Genomic DNA, 21,955 nt, shown 5'->3' with positions numbered 1-21,955 from the left:
ATGTTTAGACAGCATTAAAAACTAGACGCAGATGAAAGTCCAATGGGTGACAATGTTGAGGTGTACAGGTTTGAAGATTTTAACTTTGCACCAGCATATATTTATGGGTATTTCCTTCTATATTCATTTATTTTGTGATATTCAATATGTAAAGGTTTATGAAGTATAATATTTGCATAGATATATTATTTTTCCTTCAGGAATATGTAACTTGGTGACTACTGTTGCAAACAGTAAATCTGAAAAGAAACCTCATCGGCATTTATATTATGAATGTCTAGTTTAGATAAAAGGAGTCAGAGTTTTAAAAAATAATGGGTTTGTCATACTCTGAATATTTGTAGATTAAATAATTATGCAACAAAACGTGCCATAAACAACTTTTGAGTATTTTGACAAAGAAAACAAACAAAAATTGTGACTGGCTCAGTTAAATTGAATATTGTCATCTTAAATTGTCATGAAATTTTCAGGTGGTATATGAAAATAACAGTTACTCATTGGAATTATGCTCAAGATTATATATAATTCTATTTTTATGCAATTTTCTTTTATTTTGGATAACGGGATGTTGCACAGGGGCATGTTTAATTCTACTTCCTATAGCAACTTCACATAAATTCACTGCAGTCTAATCATACATCTAGCTTTCTAACTAAATTTATACTAATCTAGCTCATATAGGCTGAATTTTGATAGTTACTCACATGCTGGAATAGAAGTCAGCAAGCTGCATGTTTCTCAAAGTAATAGATTTGTATTAAAGCTAATTTTGTTTAATCTGCAATTCGCTAATGGAGAAATGACATCAAAACATTGGAGTTTATTATGCATAAATATTAACAAATTTTAATTTCTCTGAGGTGAGTAGTGACTTTGTTCAAACATTGAATTTTGATCAACATCCAGAATATTTGTAAGGAAATGTTTTTGCCTTCCTTTCTGTATTCCACTATAATCTACTCTGGACCATTTGCTGTATTAGAGCTGCATTTTTAACATTGGAGTTCATGTCTTAAAGCAATTGGCAAGAATTGAATCAGTGAGTTTAATTAGAAGTTCTTTAAAGTAAACTAGAGATGTTGTAAGAACCCAAAACACCCACTCCTTATATTTAGTTGATGTATAATCGGTTTCTCTCTTTGCAATCAGGAAACTTTTTAATCCATTCTAATCCTCTCCTAACCAAAGTGGTTAGAAATTGCCCTAACACTGTTTTCCAAATTAGTAGCAGGCCATTGATTTTGAGGCTATCCCCCAGAATAGATACAGCCCTAATCCTAGATTGCCTTGGAATAACAAATGTGAATGTAGCTGTCCTAATTTGCTTATATTGCCCCTTTTGTAATGGAAGCTTTTTAACAAAACCTGCAAGTGTGGAAGGTATTTGTAAATCAATGCTTAGAATGACTATGGATATTGAACAGAATCAGGTGTTGTTTGAAGCATGATCTAATTGCTCTTTTTTAAAGCATTGCACAGACATTAAGTAGTTTTTCTAAGTATGCCTTCATTTCACATGAATGTCAAGTAAGCAGGTAGGTCCCACTTTGATTGTAGGCAATATCTGAAGAGAAAACAGTATATGAAAGACAGAAAAAAGTTGCATAACAGAAAATGATAATAATACAGCAGCTCTGCCAGCACTTCCTTGTGTAAACTCTTTGCCATATCAGGCTTTAGATTCAAAATATTTGTCTTTTTTTCTTCACAATGCTGATTGATCTGTTGTGCATTTCCAACATATTCTATTTTTAGTTCAGATTCCCTGTGTCTACAGTTCTTTTTGTTTTTACTTGTACCAATTATGGCATTATTTGTGATCAATAATTATATGCAGGGAGCGTGCCCAGCTGATTCACTAATGATCTAGATTGCTTCCAAGCAACAACAAAGATATAAAGGAAAAAGGGCCCTTTGTTGAAATTAGACTAAATAATACACATTTTAAATAAAACAGTGGAATAGGAGTGATCTTTGAATATTTCAGGATTGTTTCTAATGTTTAGAAGTATGAAATGTCAGTGACACTGTTCAGGTGTTTTCAGGATAGTATTCATCAAAATAATTTTTTCCCTAAAATACCATTTGTCTATTACATTACAATGCAAGCATTATTTATTTCCTGCATAAATCACATTGTTATTGTATTTTATTTTGTTTACTTTTGAACATACTTGTATTGTCGACGTTCTGTATCTTTCTTTGCAGCATATTTAAAAGTCAACTTTGTAATTCAATCACAAAATAAGAAGGGCTATTATTTCTTCCCCAACACCTTTGCTTTCATGAATCGCTAGTGTAGTGCATAGCTTTTAATCTATCTATAAAATCTTGATTCACCAGATGCTTGTTAATTCTGCAAAAGCAGGATCAAGCAATGCATCATCACATATAAGTGTAAACTTGTCAATCATGCCTCATAGTGACTAATGTCAAAGGACATAAGCTGAGCTTTGCTGTAGGTTTCTAACTTCTAATCCCCATGTGAGTCAACCTATTATGATTAAAGTTCTCTAATGCCTCAGATTTAGAATCTTCCTTGGATGTCCTTGCAGGTCTAATCACAGTAGAAGCTAAAACATAATGAAAGCAAACATGACCTTGTATCATCTTGGATGTTTGTAAGAATATATTTCCTGTTTATAAACAGTTGCTGTATTTTCATAAGGCTTCTGTCAGATTATCTTTTTCATGGCACCAAATATGTTGGCTGGCTGACTAAAGTGTAGTCTTTGGAAATGGAAATCATTGTGAATCAATTTGAACAAAGCTCTCTTTCCCATTGTTGAGTTTACCCATGTCATACAGCATCCAGGTCCGATAGAAAAGTGCCACAATAATGCTACCCTGAAACTAAGGAGTATGAAATACACAAGATCATTGGTCAAGGTCATTGTCCTGATTTCCCCAGTCCCACTCTTGTAGTGAAACACCCTGCCTAAGCCTTCTATTTTGTCATTTATCAAGATAAGAATGTAAAGAAAGAATTTCTACCCATGCCATCCATAAATTAGACCTTTGTGATTCGCTAATTATTTTTGCATCTCCTGAGGGTTGTGATGTTTTCCTCACTTATAGAATAATTGTGATGTTCCACTGTTCTTTGTTGTAAAGCCTCATGTTAAACTACCTCCTAAAAAGCTTCTACATGAATTCTCTAATTACTAGTGATCAAATAAAACAGAAAACAAATTCAGAATATTGTCACAAGTATTATATTAGCTAGTAAATCATGTGCATTTCATTTATCCCAAAGGCAAAGTTATTATAATGTTTACACGACTTTCCACATGGGATTAACATAATGCCCGAGGAAATTCTAGCCACATGCCTTTTACATAATTATATTTTCTACATAAGAAACTTAAAACACCAATGTTTGGGATGTAAATTCCATTATATTAGGCATATTCCATTATAATCAAATAGTATAATAATTAAACATAATTGCACATATGCATGCATCACACACAAGGTAAATACTTGCCCCAAAGTTCAAGAGATGAAAATAAGCTATAAACCAACCATAAATAATTGCTATGAGGTTAACAATAGTTAATGAAGATGCCCTCTAGACCCTGATGGCTCATTTGTTTCATTTACAATCCATGGGAGGAAACATCACCTCATTTGCAGCAAATCTAACTCAATAACTCAGAAGGCAAATGCCACTTGCCCACCCAGTCAACAGCATCTTCAATCAAACTTGGCTTTCTTAGAATCATACATGAAGATAAACAAAGCTGGCAGAAGCTGTTTTGAGTCCAATCTATGGGGCAGGCCTATCTAATTATTATTTTGTAATAGAATTTAGTCTGTTGTGCATTGCCCCTCACTTCCCCTTTCAACTAGTGGTCATTCCTTCAGGATTCATGAAAGGAAAATCATGTTTGACAAACTCGTTGGAGTTTTTTTGAGGACGTTACTGTAGCATAGTTAAAGGAGAACCAATGGATGTGACGTATTTGGATTTTCAGAAGGCTTTTGATAAGGTCCCACAAAGGAGGTTACTACATAGAATTAGAGCACATGGGATTGGGAGAAATATACTAGTATCGATTGAGAATTGGTGAACAGACAAAGTAGGGAGTAGGAATAAATGGATCATTCTCAGGATGGCAGGCTGTTACTAGTGGGGTACCACAAGGATCAGTGTTAGGGCCACAGCTATTCACAATCTATATAAATGATTTGGATGTGGGGACCAATTGTAATATTTCCAAATTTGCTGATGACACCAAACTGGGTGGGAATGTAAGTTGTGAGGAGGATGCAAGGAGGCTTCAAGGGGACTTGGGCAGGCTGATTGAATGGGCAAGAATATGGCAGATGGAATATAATGTGAACAAGAATGGAGTTATTCACTTTTGTAGAAAAAACAGAAAGGCAGAATAGCTCTTCAATAATGAGAGGATGGGAAGTACGGATGTCCAAAGGGACCTGGGTGTCCTTGTTCACAAGTCACTAAAAGCTAGCATTGCAGGTGCAGCAAGCAATTAGGAAGGCAAATAGTACATTGGCCTTCACCATGAGAGGATTTGAATACAGGAGTAAGGATGTCTTGCTGCAGTTATTTGGGCCTTGGTGAGATCTCATCTGGAGTATTGTGCACAGTTTTGGTCCCCTTATCTAAGGAAGGATATACATAGATGGAGGGCAATGAAGGGTCACCAGATTAATCCCTGGGATGGCAGGATTGTTTTATGAGGAGAGATTGAGGAGAATAAGTCTGTATTCACTAGAGTTTCGAAGAATGTGGGGTGATCTCATTGAAACTTATAAAATTCTTACAGGGCATGACAGGTTGGATGTATATAAGATGTTTCCCCTGGCTGGTGAGTCTAAAACCAGGGGATATAATCTCAGGATAATCTCATTTAAGACTGAGGTGAGGAGGAATTTCTTCACTCAAGGGTGGTGAACCTTTAGAATTCTCCACTCCAGAGGGCGATGGAAGCTCAATCGTTGAGCATGTTCAAGACCGAAATCGAAATCGATTTCTGGCGACTAAAGACATCAAGGGATATGGAAATAGTGTGGGAAAGTGGCATTGAGGTAGATGATCAGCCATGATCTAATTGAGTGGTGGAGCAGACTCGACAGGCTGAATGCTACGTTCCTATGCTACTTATTGGGAATTCCTTCCCTAAGCTCTTCAGCTTCACCAACCTTTTAACTTCCTTAAGATTCATCCCTTTGACCAAACTTCTGTTTACATCTCCTAATAGCCTGTATGTGGGCTCAGTGTCCATATTCTGATTCCGGCTCCGTGAAACACTTTGGGATGCTTTTCTACATTAAAGATGCCATGTACATGCAAATTATTATTACTTTTACTTCATAAGATGAAGATTATTATAACAGAGATATTAGGCAGAATTTTCCACTCTGGGCCTAAGTCTGTTGGCAGGAGTGGGAAGTCGGAGTGACTTCTGTTGGAGAGTGGGGTGAGTGAGCACATTGAATTGTGCGCTGCTTACCTGATTAATTATGCAGCCGGGAGGATTATGTCACATTGTGTGATGGGAGTGGGGGGGTGGGGATGCAGCAAGAAGTCACGTATCCAGCTGTCATGTCCAGGCGCCATATTTAAAAGGACCCCCAGACAGCCAGTGATTTAGCATGCCAGCACTTCAGGGCACCAAGATGGCTTCCAGAAAGCAGCATGCATTGGCCCCATGGTTCTGCAATGCCTCCCTGGAGACTCTTCTCCTGGCCATGGAGGACTGGAGGAATGTCTTCTTTTCAAGGGATGGGAGCAGGAGGCCCACCCGACTCACCACACCTTCCTAGGTGAAGGTTGCTAAGTTGGTCAGTGCCACAGGGGTACAGAGGAGGACCGCCTTGCAGTGCAGGAAACACATAGACAATTTAAGCCATGCCACCAGGGTAAGTGAACCCTCTACTCAACTCACCACTTTCTGAACCTGTCATGGGACAAGGGCGTCAATGGCAAGGCCAGCATCTGTGCTGCCCATCCCTAAAAGCACTTGAGAAAGTGCTGGGGTGCTGCCTGATTGCCCCAGTACAGTCCTTGTGATAGGGAGTCCTTGTGCTAGTCCACTGGTAGGGAGGCAACTGTGGGTTGCCGACACAGCCCCACTGAAGGCACAGCCATTGTTGGGGTGGGGGAGGGGTTGAGGGGCTAGTTGGAGTCGAGGGTGACTTGCAGATGCTACTATGCCTCTGCTGCCCTTTTCCTTCTAGCTGCTAGTGCTTGTGGGTCTGAAGAGGGCTGCCGAAGTAGCCCTGGGGACTATCAGCCAATTAACAGAGCTGCCAATGAGTTGGTGGTGGAGGGACTCAATGCTGATGGTGTTGGATGGGGTGCCAGTATAGCGGCCTACTTTGTCCTGCATGGTGTCCAGTTCCCTGAATGATATTGGAGCTACACTTATCCAGTGTATCACGTAGACAGTATTCCCTCAAGCTCCTCACATGTACCTTGAACATGGTGGACAGGCATTGGGGAGTCACAATGTCACGTATCAGCCACAGAACTAGTAGTATGTGACCTGCTCCTGCATCAGAATTGCTCACAATGCATTTGTCTATCTTTATGCAAGAGAAGACAGTGCACAATAGGGAAGAGAGGGAGAAGATGGGAGAGGACATGGCCGAGATTCAGACCCTCACACAATTTGAACATAACAGGCTGCTGAACTTGCAGGGGGATGATCGTGACCATGCATTTGCCGAGGGCGAGGTCAGCATCCCCCAAGCATCCAGTGAGAAAGCATGCTTAATCACTGCAAATAGGAACCTGAGAGTGAGGCAGTGTGCAAAGTCGGAAGCAGTGTAGTCAGTCACTCATTCTCTCCTCTCTCCATTCTAGGTGCCAACAGGAAGAGGGCGAGGCCAATCCTTGTACCTGAACTCAGCCCCAGACTGCAGGAGACCTTGAAAGGGGATGAAAATGACTTCTCACATGTACAGCCTTTACAGCATTCATCTTCACCCTCCACCAGCCCAGAGATGCACACCTTGGTGGTTCATAGATCTAGTTTAGGCTCGGGCTCATACTCTGGTGGTCACCGCACAGACACATGTCCACAACAGGAGGAGGCAGTGACAGCCAAGGTCCACGGCACAGGGAGCACTGCTGGATAAGTGGCCCCTGCTAAGTCTAAGTCAGATGATGAGCCTCTGCAGGTGCTCATGGAGAAGATGTCGGAGTATCATCGAGATGCAGGGTAACACCAGACAGAGGCGGAAGAGTCCGTCCGCATGATCTCTGATGCAGTGGATCTGACATGTGAGCGCATCGAAGTCTCCATGGGAAGGATGGTAGACGCCATAGAGAACCTGGTGCACAGCACACCCAGTTTATGCCGGAGATGTGTTCAGACCTGCACTCCATTGCTGTAGTCATGGGTGAGCTTTCGTTGTGGCTACGTGAAAGGGGCACGAGGCACATTGACCTCCCTCCAGGTGCCCCTGTCTCCCCAAGGAGTCAGGGAAGGCCCTTGGGCACCCAAAGGGAGGGGGAGCATCAGGCAGATGCCTGATCAAGACCTCTCCAAGGATCTCCATGCATTCCGAGTCCCCTCTGCCTGTGACCCCATCATCTCCAGCCTCTGAGACTGCTGAGGGTACACCTGCCCCAGAGCAGAAGACCTAAAACAGGGGATATAGGTGTACTAGTGCATAATTTTTTTTTGTTTGCGAAAGGCTGCCAATCAAGTGGGCTTTGTCCTGGATGGTATCAAGCTTCTTGAGTGTTGTGGGAGCTGCACTCATCCAGGCAAGTGGAGAGCATTCGATCACAGTCCTGACTTGTGTCTTGTAGATGGTAGACAGGCTTTGGGGAGTTAGGAGGTGAGTTACTCGCCAAAGGATTCCTAGCCTCTGAACTGCTCTTGTAGCCACAGTATGTATGTGGCTGGCCTAGTTCAGTTTCTGGTCAGTGGCAACCCCAGGATGTTGATAGCGGAGGATTCAATGATGGTACTGCCATTGAATGTCAAAGGGCGATGGTTAGATTCTCTGTTGTTGGGGATGATCATTGACTGGCACTTGTGTGGTGCGAATGTTATTTGCCACTTAACAGCCCAAGCCTGGATATTGTCCAGGTCTTTCTGCGTTTGGACATGGACTTCTTCAGTATCTGAGGAGTCGCAGGTGGTGCTGAACATTGTGCAATCATCAGCAAACTTCTCCACCTCTGACCTTATGATGGAAGGAAGGTCATTGATGAAGCAGCTGAAGATGGTTGGGCTTAGAACACTACCATGAGGAAATTATATACTTCAATGAGTCACAAAAAGTTAATATGCAGGTACAGCAAGTAATTAAGAAGGCTAATGGAATGCTATCCTTTATCACGAGAGGAATTGAATATAAAAGTAAGGATGTTATCCTTCAGTTATATGGGGCATTGGTGAGACCACATCTCGAATATTGTGTGCAGTTTTAGTCTCCTTATTTAAGGAAGAATGTAAATGCATAGGAGGTAGTTCAGAGGAGGTTTACTAGATTGATACCCAGAATGATCGGGTTGTCTTATGAGGAAAGGTTAGACAGTTTGGACTTGTCTCCACTGGACTTTAGAAGAGTGAGAGGTGACTTGATTGAAGTAAATAATATCCCGAACGGTATTGACAAGGTGGATGTGGAAAGGATGCTTCCTTTCATGGGTGAGTCCAGAACTAGGGGGCGCTGTTTTAAAATTAGGGTTTGCCCTTTAGAACAGAGATGAGAAGAATTTTTTTCTCTCAGAGGGTTGTGCGAATTTTGAACTCTGCCTCCGAAAGCGGTGGAGGCGGGGTCATTGAATATTTTTAAGGCAGAGGTAGATAGATCCTTGTTAGGCAAGGGAATCAAAGGTTATCAGAGGTTGATGAAAATGCGGAATTCGAAACACAAACAGATGAGCTATGATCTGAGGCGGAGCAGGCTCGAGGGGCCGAGTTGCCTACTTCTCCTAATTCGAATGTTTGTATCTTTGTACCTACTCCCGTCACACCCGGACCCTCAATCTACCGCTTTCTGCTGCCCTTTCTCACAGTCACAGTGCCGTACCACCACCAGTACCCTCCGTTCGTCCTCCAAGATTCCAGCATCAACTCCACTGACCCTCCCGTTGAGCATTCCCCCTGCACCCCCCCACCCTCAGGGCTTCCTGGTTCTCCTCCCACCCCTGCCTTGTAACCTCCGGCCCCCACCTCGCATATGAGGAGCCCCCCGTGTCTTCCAGCACCACCCCCCATGTCTTCCAGAACCCTCTCGTGTCTTCCAGCACCCCCACTCTGTGCCTTCCAGCATCCCCCCCCCAACCCCCACTAACACCACCCCCACACACCCAGTGTCTTCCAGCAGCACCCCCCCCCCGGGTCATTTTCTCAGTGCGCGCCATACCTGGGCTCATGTGGTCTTCCGGTTCTCCAAGCCACAGCTCTCAGCTAAATGCTCTCTCACTATGTGAACACCACATTAGTCTGGTTGTCAATCAGGCTGGCGTGAAATCCGCTGGCGGGGCAGGTTATATGCCGGCGGTGGGAACATTCAGGTCTGTTGCTGATTTAAATAAGAATAAGCATATGCAAATCCAGTTCCCGATGACCTTCAGCAGGAGTGGGGATCCTCCATTATCCCACCATCATTTCTTGCCATCGGGAAAATGATTTTTTCCCCACCCGTTACATTCTCAGCCCCCGCCTGCTACAAACCCCACCGCTGACGGGATGGTAATATTCCAGCATTGTATTTGGTGATAAATAATTGATAAAGTTTTTTTAACCTATTTTTTTTATTAAAGCTTAAAACACAAAATCAGCTTCAAATACATTTATTGAATAAAGAGATAACACATCTCTTTATCAAATTAAACGTTGTCATCATAATTAATGCTATGCCCAATTTGCCAAGACAATATTCACATCTGCATTGCCTAGAATTGATCATAAAAGCTCAAACTGCAGTAAAAATCAACAAACTTGCAAATTAATGTGTAGCTCCTTTGTTCCTTGGTACAGAGGATTTCTTCTGCTGTCACATCTAATTTGCCAAATGGAAAAAAATGACAAAACAATTAGTCACAATAAAGGATTCCATATGCTGTCATTTTTTTGTTGCAGCTTTCCCCAGGGAAAAAACTCAATCTACTTGACATCACAATACATTCTCTGTAATATGTCACTTCTTGCATTTTCTGGGCTACATTTGAACCAAACTATGCCAAAAGTTTCCAAATATTCCTGGAAGTTAGGCACAGAGAAGTCTTTTGTCTGGAAACACTACAAAAAAGACAGAATCAGTTGGGAAAATAGAAAAAAAATGCTATGGCTAAGATGCATTATTTGCATTTTAGTTAAGGCAAAAATGCATTATAACTGTGAACTTTTGATACCCCACCATAAGCTGAGCAAGTAGGGATGGTCCTAATTTGACATTCGACTGGCATCACTGACTGGAAAGGAGGCGGGGTAAGAACTAAACTTCCAGCAGGAAATTCTCAGGAAAATTGCTCTTTGCATTCTGATTCTCAACCCCTTGACTCAAAGTTAGAATGAAAGTATTAAATATTATGAAAGAAACCACTGAAATCTTTCACAAACTTTAGCTAATTCAGAACTCCTCAGCCTTTATCTTGCAGCTCTCTCCTTGCCATTAAAAGCTCCCACGTTATTGTACCAGAGATAAGGCTGCAATGTTGTGCCCTGATTTTCTAACCAGCACTTGCAGTGAGGTTGTATGCTAAGAATAAAGCCTCATAAAATTATCCCTTAATTTAGCTGCCTGAATTTTAATTCTCCTTTACGTCAGATACTTTTCATACTGTAGAACAGATAGAGTAATTTGATTAGTTAATTTTAAAAGGCACATTTTTCCTTCTATAAAGCCCATGTTCAGAGTGATCAGAAATCCAAATTTGTTATCACAATCAACTCTCAAAAATTATCCTTTTTATGTCCTTTGCTTATGAAATGTTGAAATTGATATCTTATACAATAAAATGTGGCTTCGAAAGAAAATATCTGACCTAGTATTTGTGTCTTTTTAAAATATATTGTAAAAAAAAATAAAATTCAACAGACAAGAAATTTGGACTATGGCAACAATAAAGACCTTGTTCAAATACGCAGCGGTCACTTTGGTTCAATCTTTAGTTAATGTCATAAAAAGAGTAGTTTCCAAGTCAACATGTAATCCAATTTTTGGTGCATATCCAGTATACATGCAAAAAGTTAAGAATCATCTTTTTTTTAATTCTTCATTTGTGGGATATGGGCATTGCTGGCCAGGCCAGTGTTTATTGCCCATTCCTAATTGCCCTTGTTTAGAGGGCATTTAAGAGTCAACCACACTGTGGGTCTGGAGTCACTTGTAGGCCAGACCAGGTAAGGCTGACAGATTTCCTTCCCTGAAGGACATTAGTGAACCAGATGGGTTTTTACAACACTGGTTTCATAGTCATCATTAGACTTTAATTCCAGGTTTTTATTGAATTCAAATTCCACTATCTACCGTGGTGGGATTCAAACCCGGGTCCCCAGAGCATTACCCTAGGTTTCTGGATTACTAGTCCAGCGACAACACCACTATGCCACCGCCTCCCCCTCTTTCATGAAACATAGGCCTGAATTTTTCCTAGCAGGCCCGGGAGAGGTCAGAAAACGGACCCCCAACCACAATCAGCAGCCGACCATGATTTCACGCTGGCTGGCCAATTAACGGTCAGCCAGCGTGAAACACACGTGGAAAAACTCAGCGCTGTCGGAGTGGGGGGTGGGAAGAGAGCAGACGATGACGTTTCTGTGGGCGCAGGTGAGCGCTGCGAGACAGCTACCTCAGGGAGCCCCAGACCTGAAAATGCCCAAATAAAGGTTCTAAAAGCTGAAAAAAAATGTCCACGTATCACAATCAATCACCTGAAAATATAGCTGATAAAAATGCTGCTCACAGATATTTATTTTATTTCACAACAAAAATGTTATCACGCCCTTGGATGAGGTTTGATGAAAAATGCAAAGGCTGCATGGTCAATTCTCCTGTCTGCCAACCACAAGGTTGGACGGGCCACGAAAAATTGGAGACAATTGCGCCGTTAATGAGCTTAATTGGCCTCTTAATTGTCGGCGGATGCACTTCTGACTTTTGTGTGCGAAATATCACGCAGGTGTATGATGACATCGGGACGCTCGCCTGACGTCTTCTTGTGCGATTTTACACCTGATTGGGTTGGGTGCAGGCCCATCCGCGGGACGTAAAATTCAGCCCATAATTTAAAACACATTATTTTCAATACAATCCCTTAGTTATGCAGAAACAGGGTGTGAAGACAATAAACCTGAGAAATTTAACCAAATGCTTACATTTTTGAAGCATTGTAATTACAATTATCATTATTGTTTAGTATTGTTTAGTCTCCAAATCAAGTTAATGTTGAAAACAATGTTTGGTTGACAGTCTTTTTTTAAAAAGTATAAAGAGATATTTATTGCATATATTAGCTAAAATTGTCTCAAACATTTCAACTGATGGATTGTAAAGAAAAAGACCCCTTAATCTTAATCTGACTGATCAAAAAATATAAAGGGCTGCTTGTTTCATTTGTTATGATTCAGAGTACTTGGCAGCATATATGTGCACACTATCAGACAGATGAAAGACTGGCATCCCTTTCAGGCAGATTAAATGCTGGCATCTGTTCACAGTGCAGACAAATTTTCAAACAACAAGAGTTTGTGCTTATTGCAGTTCTTGAGGAAGAGCAAGTGCCTTGCCACTACCAGCTAAATATCAAATGGATATAGAGTTACCTTTGTTCTCAGACAGTCCACTGTAGTCTTCCCATGGAAGTTGGCATCTCTTATTAGTAGACGTGAAAAAAATACTTATTTTACTTGCAAGCCTTATTCATTTCATAAAAAGGTATGTGCAAATGAAGGATGTGATTGAAGTCTTGGATGAAAGAAACACATCAAGGAAGGACTGTTACAATGGAGAGCTAATTTAATTTTGACTTTTTTAAAATGTCTGTGCCTGCTACAGAGGTGTTTTAATAAAAACTAATACAGAAAATTACTTTTGTTGTGCATTTGTATTTAAGAAATGCAAAACACAGCTCTGAGATAAGATAGCTTAGATATTCAATGATGAATCTGTTGTGTCATCAAAAAAATCTACTGACCAGGCATTTTGTTATGCGTGACTTGATGAAAAAACAAATGTCTTTGGCTTATTGTGTATAAATCTGTAAGGCGCAGCCATGTTTCAACTAGTTAAAGTTCATTGGTCATAAATTTGCTGTGGCATTGCATCTAACGGTGTCTCCCATTAGTTAGGCTTGCTCTTGCACATTTAGGTTTTTTAATCTTTTTCGTGGCAAGTTACTGGAAGGGTGAGCTGATAATGGCACAGTGAGGTACACTAAGTATCTGCGATGTAAGCGAATAGGACAAACATCTATGTCTCTCCTTAACAAATCAGGTTGAAGGATTGTGAAATTAACAGCATAAGGACTGAGAAGGAAGTGTGCATTAGAGCAGGTGAAATCAATGCAAGATGCTGTTTTTGCAAAGCTCCTGACAGAGCAGTGCAACTTGGTCAACAACTTTTGTAATTTACTTTTAACCATGCATCTGTCCCTCACCAGAAATTACGTTGCCATTTGTGCAAAAATAATGGTAAGCCCCATTAGCCTCGCCATTACTTGACAGCAAATTGTGGCCACCTGTATTCTCAGTTCATATCAGTGGTTTAGAATGTAATTTTGAGGAATTAATATATATAAAACATAAAAAGGGACTTGCATTTGCCACGACTCACTAGGTATCATGCGCTGTAATATCAAGCCCCACTGTTCCCCAAGCCTCAACAAATGTGAAAAGTTTGACCAAACCACCAGATTGCCCCAATTCTACCTAACTGTTTAATTTAGGTTAACAGAATACAAATACCAGGTTTGTAAACTTAATAAGTAAATAACTGTTTATTGAACAAATTGTCTTTAACTAGTGGCAAAAGAAAGAAATATGAACTGTTAACTTCTAACTCTATAACTTAAACTCTACCCCTTCTTAAACCCCTATACACAAACACACACACACACACACACATAAGACACGCAAAACGTGGATTTTAAGGGTGAGATGAAACAGTTCAATAACACCAATCCGGAGTACAGGATTAGATGGGTTGATTTTGATTGATGTCTTCAAAATTCCTTGCAGTTTGTTGTTGATGACACGAGGTGGTCACCCAACACTTTCGGTCTGTGGTTCACTGGTTGAAAAACTTGTTTTTCAATGTCACTACTGGTGATTTTTCACCTTTTCCTCTTGACGGGGGTTTTCCAAGAAAGCAGGTTACAGAGATGTGAGGAATAACCAGCCAGCTACTATGGCAGAATTACTGGAACCTTACAAACACAGGAGAGAGAGGTTTTAGGTCTTCCCTCTTTGCAGGCTAGGAGCTGTACTGTCTGCACTGTTACTACGCAAAAGCCTGGTCACCTGGTCAGGAGCCAATTAAAATGCTGTTATCAGGCAGTTCCCCTTAGTCCAGGACTCCTTTCCGACACCATCCTGTTCTTTTGTGGCACACTCTGTTCCAGGATAGCAACATTGTAGATATTCCTCATTCTATTCCGGTGAACATGTCTTTCAACTACAGCCGTGGTAGTTTTGAAAGCCACAGTCCAATTTTAAAGCCACAGTCCAAGAAAAATAAAAATGGGTTCTTTAAAACCTCAAAGCTTTAGATGACTCTGCTAGGGGCCATCAGGCACCCACAGGGAGGAGGACCAGCAGCGGGACACCCCGGGACCATCCACCCAGGTGACTCTGGGAATGTCTGGCTGATCCAAATCCCCACAGCAGGACACCAAAGCAGGTCGGGACCCTCCAGGTCTTGGCCCTCCAGAGGATGCCAGCCAAGGTAATCACAGACTGGGAGATGTGGATGTCAGGGGAGCACCAAGACATAGCGGCAGGGTTAGGAAGGGTAAGAAGATATAGTTGCACAGTGTGGACACGGATGTTAATCACTTGTACATAATGTTCACTATTGTAAATAAACTCCCAAGAATGTCTCCTTGCCTATGGCTCCTTGTTATGGTCAGCAGTGTTTGTGTCACTCAGATGTGAAACCTTGCTTCCTGCACAAGATAAAGACAGGTGTCTCAGTCCAGGGCTTCTTCGCTTTGCAGTGTGTAACCTTCAGACCAAAGTGATGGTCCGGCTGAACATTCACTGGACACATTAGTGATGCTTGCACCTCAATGGTGCTTGTCATTGCTGCCTAGATGTCTTGGGCAGGCGTCACAGAGTTCCATCATTCTCTCTGTGTGCTCTCAGCATCTGTGACCGGTGACAGTGTGCTCCTCATGGGGACAGGTGCTGAAGGCTGACAAAGGACCAGGGGCATTTAAAGTTTCACGGCTGCATCTCCATAATATGACACTAAGCACAGAGCGCAAGCGAGCTACCCAAAGCCAGGCAGGAGTCAGACATTCACAGAGGCAATCTATGGAGAAGATCTAGAAGGTCTCTGGAATGTCTTCACTGCATGTCATCATCATTCTCCTGGAATCTAGCGACTATTAGGGCCTCCACTGCAGCATATCCGTGACATGAGCCTGAGCACTGCATGTATGTGCGTTGCCATCAGCCACATAGGAGTCAACGGTTCACGGATGCAAAGTGAGGATGTCAGCACTGTCCTCACTGCATCTCATCATCATCTTTCATGAAGCTTGTGGCTATGAGGGCCTTCCAAACGTGTCTGCCTCGTCTGGCCTCATCGCCGGCACCCTCACCCTCGAGGACCTCATCACTGTCATCCACTTAAACGCCCTCCTCATTGGAGGAGACATGCAAGTCTACTATCTCTTCCTCAACCCTGTCCTCCCCACTGTTGCAGCGGCAGGTTATGTAGCATGCAGCAGGCTACGATGATGCGCAACACCCTCTGGGGACTGTACTGCAGTGCTCCACCGGACCAGTTGAGGCACCGGAACCTCATTTTCAAAATGCCTATCATTTGGTCCACCAAAGTCCGGGTCATGGCATGAGCCTCTTTAAACCATCGCTCTGATGCAATCTGAGGCTGCCACATGGGTGTCATCAGCCATGTCCTCTGTGGGTAGCCCTTGTCGCCGAGGAGCCAACTCTGCAGCCTCTCTAGACCCTGGAAGATGTCAGGGATCTGAGACCTGCTAAGGATGTAGGAATCCTGGATGTTCCCTGGGAATCATGCGCAGACCTGCAGGATAGATGCGTTTGTGATGCTTGCACACCAGCTGAACATTCAACGAGTGGAAGCTCTTGCGGTTGATGTAATTGACTGCTTGTTGCCGTGAGATCTAACTGCCACATGAGTGCAGTCGATGGCACACTGCACCTGTGGAAAACCAGAGATCTGTGCAAATCCCAGTGCTCTTGCTTCTTGGCTTTCCTGATCCTGGTTAAAATGCACAAAGTCCTGTGCCTTCACGAATATGGCGCCCGTGACCTCCTGGATATACTTGTGCGTGGAGGCTTGCAAGATCCCTGGGACTCCTGGAATGTCTGGCTGATCCATACCCCCACAGCGGGACACCCAAAGCAGGTCAGAGCCCTCCTGGTCTTGGCCTTCCAGAGGATGCCTGCCAGGGCCATCACAGACAGGGAGGTCACCTGTGGAGCCCTGGAAGGAGCCACTGGTGTAAAAACTGAGCATCGCAGTCACTTTCATGGCCACTGGCAGTTCAAGTCCTCCATGTTCCCATGGCGCTAAATCCTGTAACAGGTGGCATATGTGACCGACCAGTTCCCTAGACATGCACAGTCTTCGGCGACACTGGTTCTCAGTCATCTGCAGGAATGACATCTATAGGCCCTGGGTCTAGCAAAGCACCTGCATGTGACGACTCTCTGTAGTTCTTCAGCTGCGTGTGCACATGCCCTGTCGCCTCTTCATCTTGAGGGATCTGCTCCTCCCTTTGCCAACCCAGGTGCCTCTATCACAGTCTTCCTCTTCTTCTCTGCTCTCTGTAAGCCATGAGACGTACTGCTAAATCGCCAGGCTCCATGATCCTGATGTTCTCCTCCTGCAGGATGAAGGAGAGAGACACGTGGGTTAGCAAATGTGTCCTAAGAAACTGTGTAGTGCACTTCATGGCTGTCTTAAACCCCACCCACCTCTGCCCACTCCACTTGACCGACTGGCGGCAGCTTTGCCCATTGGACTGCATGATGTGCTCTCAGCTCAGACGCAGGCATTGTCCTAACCTGCACTGCAAAGCTACAGTGTTAGCTTGAACCATGATGGATACTGGCCCAGACCTTAATCAAGTCATTGCAAAGGGCTGTGAGCGCCTCCACCAGTGACTGCACCATGGCCACCTTTCGCAAGGGAATTCTACAATTTGCTCTGCTGCCCCCTAAAATGCACATTAATTTGCAGCCTATGCCTGAGGGCTGAAACGTTCTGGAACATTTGGTGGCACTTTCATGCTTTTGCGTTGTTTGAGTGGGCAGAAAAGCTTCAGAGGCCTGACTCGAAGCATATCTGTGCAGCTGCAGCTGAACATTCTCAGCTGCGGAAGAATGCTCACTTTTGACAAGCTTTTCCAAGTGTGTGGCCGCTTCCTGCACCCCACCCCAGCACGTGCTTGCGTACTTCCTTCAGTCTGTGCTGCCTTGCCCTCCACACTCCAGGCGTGTGCTTGTGTACTTCCTTCAGTCTGTGCTGCCTTGCCCCCCACCCCACTGGCCTGACCTGCACTGGAGACCTTGCCCTGGCACCGTACTTAAAGCCAACTGGGAAAAAGCAACTTGATGCTGATGGGCGATGCTTGCGCGCACTGCACAAGGTTGTGTGCACTCACCTCCGAGTTCCCCTCGAAGTTCAGGTCACCAGGTGCACGCCTTGTAAGTCATGAAGCATGCTGTTCTGAAGTCATGCCAATGTGGGTGGTAAATTTGACATGGGGGATGATTCCAGTGAGCAGGGCTTATAATGATATGCTAAAGTATTGAAATTAGGTTGCCAATGTGCAACAGCAGGAAACGCTTTGACACTGGCACTGACACTGACATTGACACTGGAGGGGACGATTACAAACTGGTTTCATGACAGTATGAAGCTGATTTCTGGCTTCTTGCCATATTGTTTCCCACCCACCCACCCCTGCCGCCATGATGCCTCTGCCGCCAACAGGACCAGACGATCCTGTCCATTGTGTTTGCAGATGGACTGCAGCAGTTCAAGAAGACAGCTCACCACCACCTTCTCAAGGGCAATTAGCAATGGGCCTTGCCAGCAGCACCCACATCCCTTGAAGGAATAAAAAAAATTCCAGACCATCAGTATAAAGTAAGATTGAAGCAAATAAGTATATACTTCTCTTTTATCATTTTATCATTGTTTACACTACTATTCATAAAGTCTCCAGTCTAATATGAAGCCTTGTTGGCAAGATGACTAAAACACATACAATGCAAAATTAGAATTGTGAAATGACATTTTTAAATACATATTCCAGACTACCCTGTTTTTGCATCTGTAGCGGAACCATGGTAAGAGTGTACCAAAACAAAAACAAAAAGTGCTGGGAAAACTCAGCAGGCCTGACAGCATCTGTGGAGAGAAAGACAGAGTTAATGTTTCGAGTCCGTATGACTCTTCTTCAGAACAGAATAGTAAGAGTGTTGTTAGATTAGTGAAATGAGGTTCAGCAGCTGGAAACCAACAGTTGTTTCAGTCAATGATCTTGTAACTGGTGACGAAGTAAATGAAAAGGAGTTTTAAAAAAATTATATGCCAACATGTTAACTTTTTTACTTATTTCATATTTCATCAATTGTGCCTTCAGGACGATCAGGGCCTGACCCCAGTTTGCGTGTGAAATGCATGCTGCAGCGCTCAGCACTGCCTGTGTGGGGGAGGGGGGAGGATGGGGGATGAGGGCGAGCGGTGACCTTTGTGCATGCATGCAGGAAAAGCTCCCTGAGGCACAGAGCTGCCTCAGGGAGATGAAGATTTTAAAAATTAAAAATAAAGAACTTTAAACTGTTACAAAACGTGTCTTCTCATGTGACTCTGTCACATGAGTAGGGACATGTTATTAATGAAATGTTAAAATTTTTATTTAATTTTTAATAGATGTTAGAAACCTCATCCCACCCATGGATGATGTTTCCTAAAAAATCCAAAGGCCGCTTAGCCTTTTTGCCTGCTCGCCAACTGTAAGGTTGGACGGGCAGCGAAAAATGTAATTCAACCATTATTTTAATGGCCTTAATAGGCCTTTTAATTGTCGGCGGGTGCGTTGCCGACACCTGCGCGTGTCCGCCGACTGACATATTGTGCGAGTGCACAATGACGTTGGGACGCTCACCTGACGTCATCGCTCGTCGTTTTACCCTCGTTTAGGTCGGGCACAGTCCCACCCAACGAGCTAAAAACTTTGGCCATGGAGTTCATGCAGTAACAAGCCAAAGAGGAGACCTTGGTTTGAATGTCAGTTGAAGTTGGTACTTAAACCTAGAGCAACTTGTCTGCAATAATTGACTGTCTTTTAAATGAATTTTTCTACTGAATGGTCATAATGGAGTTCTGCCACTTCTGAGATTTGTTGCATATGCTAGAATGCATACTATAAAAAAGAATACATATGTTGGTTGGAAAAACTTGGAAAAAGTTAGCTCTCCAGTAGGGAAGATTTCCTAAAGTCACCATTTTTATTGAATTGTAAATGAACATTCTTTTTGAGAGCTGTTACATTTTAATCAGAAATATTGAAACTAAGAAACGTTTACACCGTATTTTCAATGTTTCTAACACACAGCATCCAGAGGAGATGTCCAAAGTTGAAACAGTTTGAATTTCACTAAAAATCTACAGTAAAGTTCATTAAAAGGAAATGTATAAATCCTTATCATTTAAAAATACAGTGTGGAATTTAAAACCATTCTTGGAATTGGTCTATGTACAATCTTTTCATGTGATGTACAGATGAATATGCATCTGCTGTGAGGAGTCTGACAGCAGCCTGTTTCCCAGTTTTTCCCCTGTTCTCCTAAACAGAGCTGACTTTGTTTATAAGCTCTATGAGTGACATGGCACCAACTGGGTCTTAATGTTTGTGGGAGGCACTAATTGATCTGGGCTAGACATGTTATTGTAGGAGAGAGAGAATATCCCAATTTGCCTCAAGTCTCCTTCTAGTGGCCATTTAACAAAGAATTTCAGCACCACTGTGGCCTGGCTGTTTTCTGAATGGTGTGCATCATTGGTGAGTGAATTAGATTTACTTTATTAACATGCCCTTGAGATATGGGTGGCACTGATAAGCCAATATTTATTGTCCCTCCCCGGCATTATTAGACAATCCTGTACATTGTCAGTGAAGTTGCATGTAGGCTAGACCAGGTAGGGGTGCAGGTTGCTTTCCCTGAAGGACAATCATGAACCAGTTGAAGTTTTTATGACAAAGGTCAGACTTACTGAATTCCACAATTTGCAATGGTGGTATTTAAATTCAGAACCTCTGAGTTGCTAGCCAGAGCTATAACAACTAGATGACCAGAGCCAAAACAGGGTGAGAAGAATACATAGAAAAATGAAAGGATAGAGGTTAGCAAGCTTGTGGGTTTGGATAATATTATAAAAGGTAAGAATACAATTTATGTCATTTGTGCTTGGCATATGAACCCCCAAATCAGATTATGCCATTGAAATCCATTCCTTCTAGATCTTATTCAATAGTGTATATCCTAGTGCTGTTTAATATGATTGCAAAAACGGTAAGACTATGGAATGTTATTAACCAGTGGCTAGAGGATTCTTGCTTGTCAGCAATCTTCCATGCTGCAGTCCTCCTGCTGATGAATAAAAACATTTCAAGCTCATCTTGTAACAGTTGTAACGAGATAGTTGACAGAAGCTGAAGTATTTTAAAAAGATCTGCAAGGATTTTTGAAGCCCTGCTATTTTAATCCCTTGTAGATTTCTGCAGTAAATTGATAGTTGAGAATGATACAGCATGACCTTCATAGGAGATTATTAAAGGTGCCTTCAGTGTTATTATTACAGATACATAGAGACATAATCAAGCTATTTACTGGGCATTTGTATTCTAATTGATTTAATATTAAGAATTACTTTAATCTCTTAACTCAGCACAATTCTTGACACATGATAAAAGCACACAGTCTGGTGCTATGCACTTCTAGGCAAATTGCCACCACAGGGGCTCCTATCAATGGTATCATGGCTACATCATTTTCTTTCAAGCCACCCTCTAATTGATAGCCAATTAAGCCACAATTTCCAGTAAATTATGAATTGCTCATGGTTTTCTGCGCCCTCTATTCCTTATATCAAAGACCTCAATCCATTAGCTCACCTTTTCATGTTTTTGCAAATTATTCCACAAGCTCCCCTATTTCCTTCAGCTCGACACCCTCAGTGGTGGTAGGTTCCGCCCTTCTATGAAATAGATGAATTATTGCTTCCTGTATTAAAAGCACCTAGCTCATGGTTCATAGTAATATTTTAGAGGTAATTTTTAGTTCTGGGAAGATGAAAGTTTAACTGTAGAAAATGGGATAAATGCAACTGAAGCAGCTTAAAGACTATTACACTTAAAAGGTTGTGGCTATGTTAACTTCAGGGGTTAACAGTTAGAAAGGTAAGATCATAAAACATCAGGTGGGCTTACTTAGCTGGAGAATTGGAGACGAGGTGTCTGCATTGCTTGCAAAGAAATGTAGCTCAGAGAGTTGTTTTGTTTTGGGAGTTAAAGCCACAATTAATTTAAAAGCAGTCAGTGAGCCCTGGAGGGCTAAGTCATCATGGAGGTGGTTGGAGTTTAAGAAAGTTCTAGGGATTCAATGTTCAATATGTTCTTGCTGGGGCGGTGAATGTTCTGCAGCAGGGGAAAATGCCAGACTGTTCAGGCTGCTATTGGTAGGCTCCAGGCAGCAAAAGTGTTGCTGGTAGCTGGCTAGCTGGGGTTCAGGAG

The sequence above is a fragment of the Cetorhinus maximus genome, chromosome 2 (genome assembly GCF_964194155.1).
Source record: "Cetorhinus maximus chromosome 2, sCetMax3.hap1.1, whole genome shotgun sequence".
In the NCBI taxonomy this organism is placed as follows: Eukaryota; Metazoa; Chordata; class Chondrichthyes; order Lamniformes; family Cetorhinidae; genus Cetorhinus; species Cetorhinus maximus.
Note: the sequence above shows the minus strand (reverse complement) of the source record.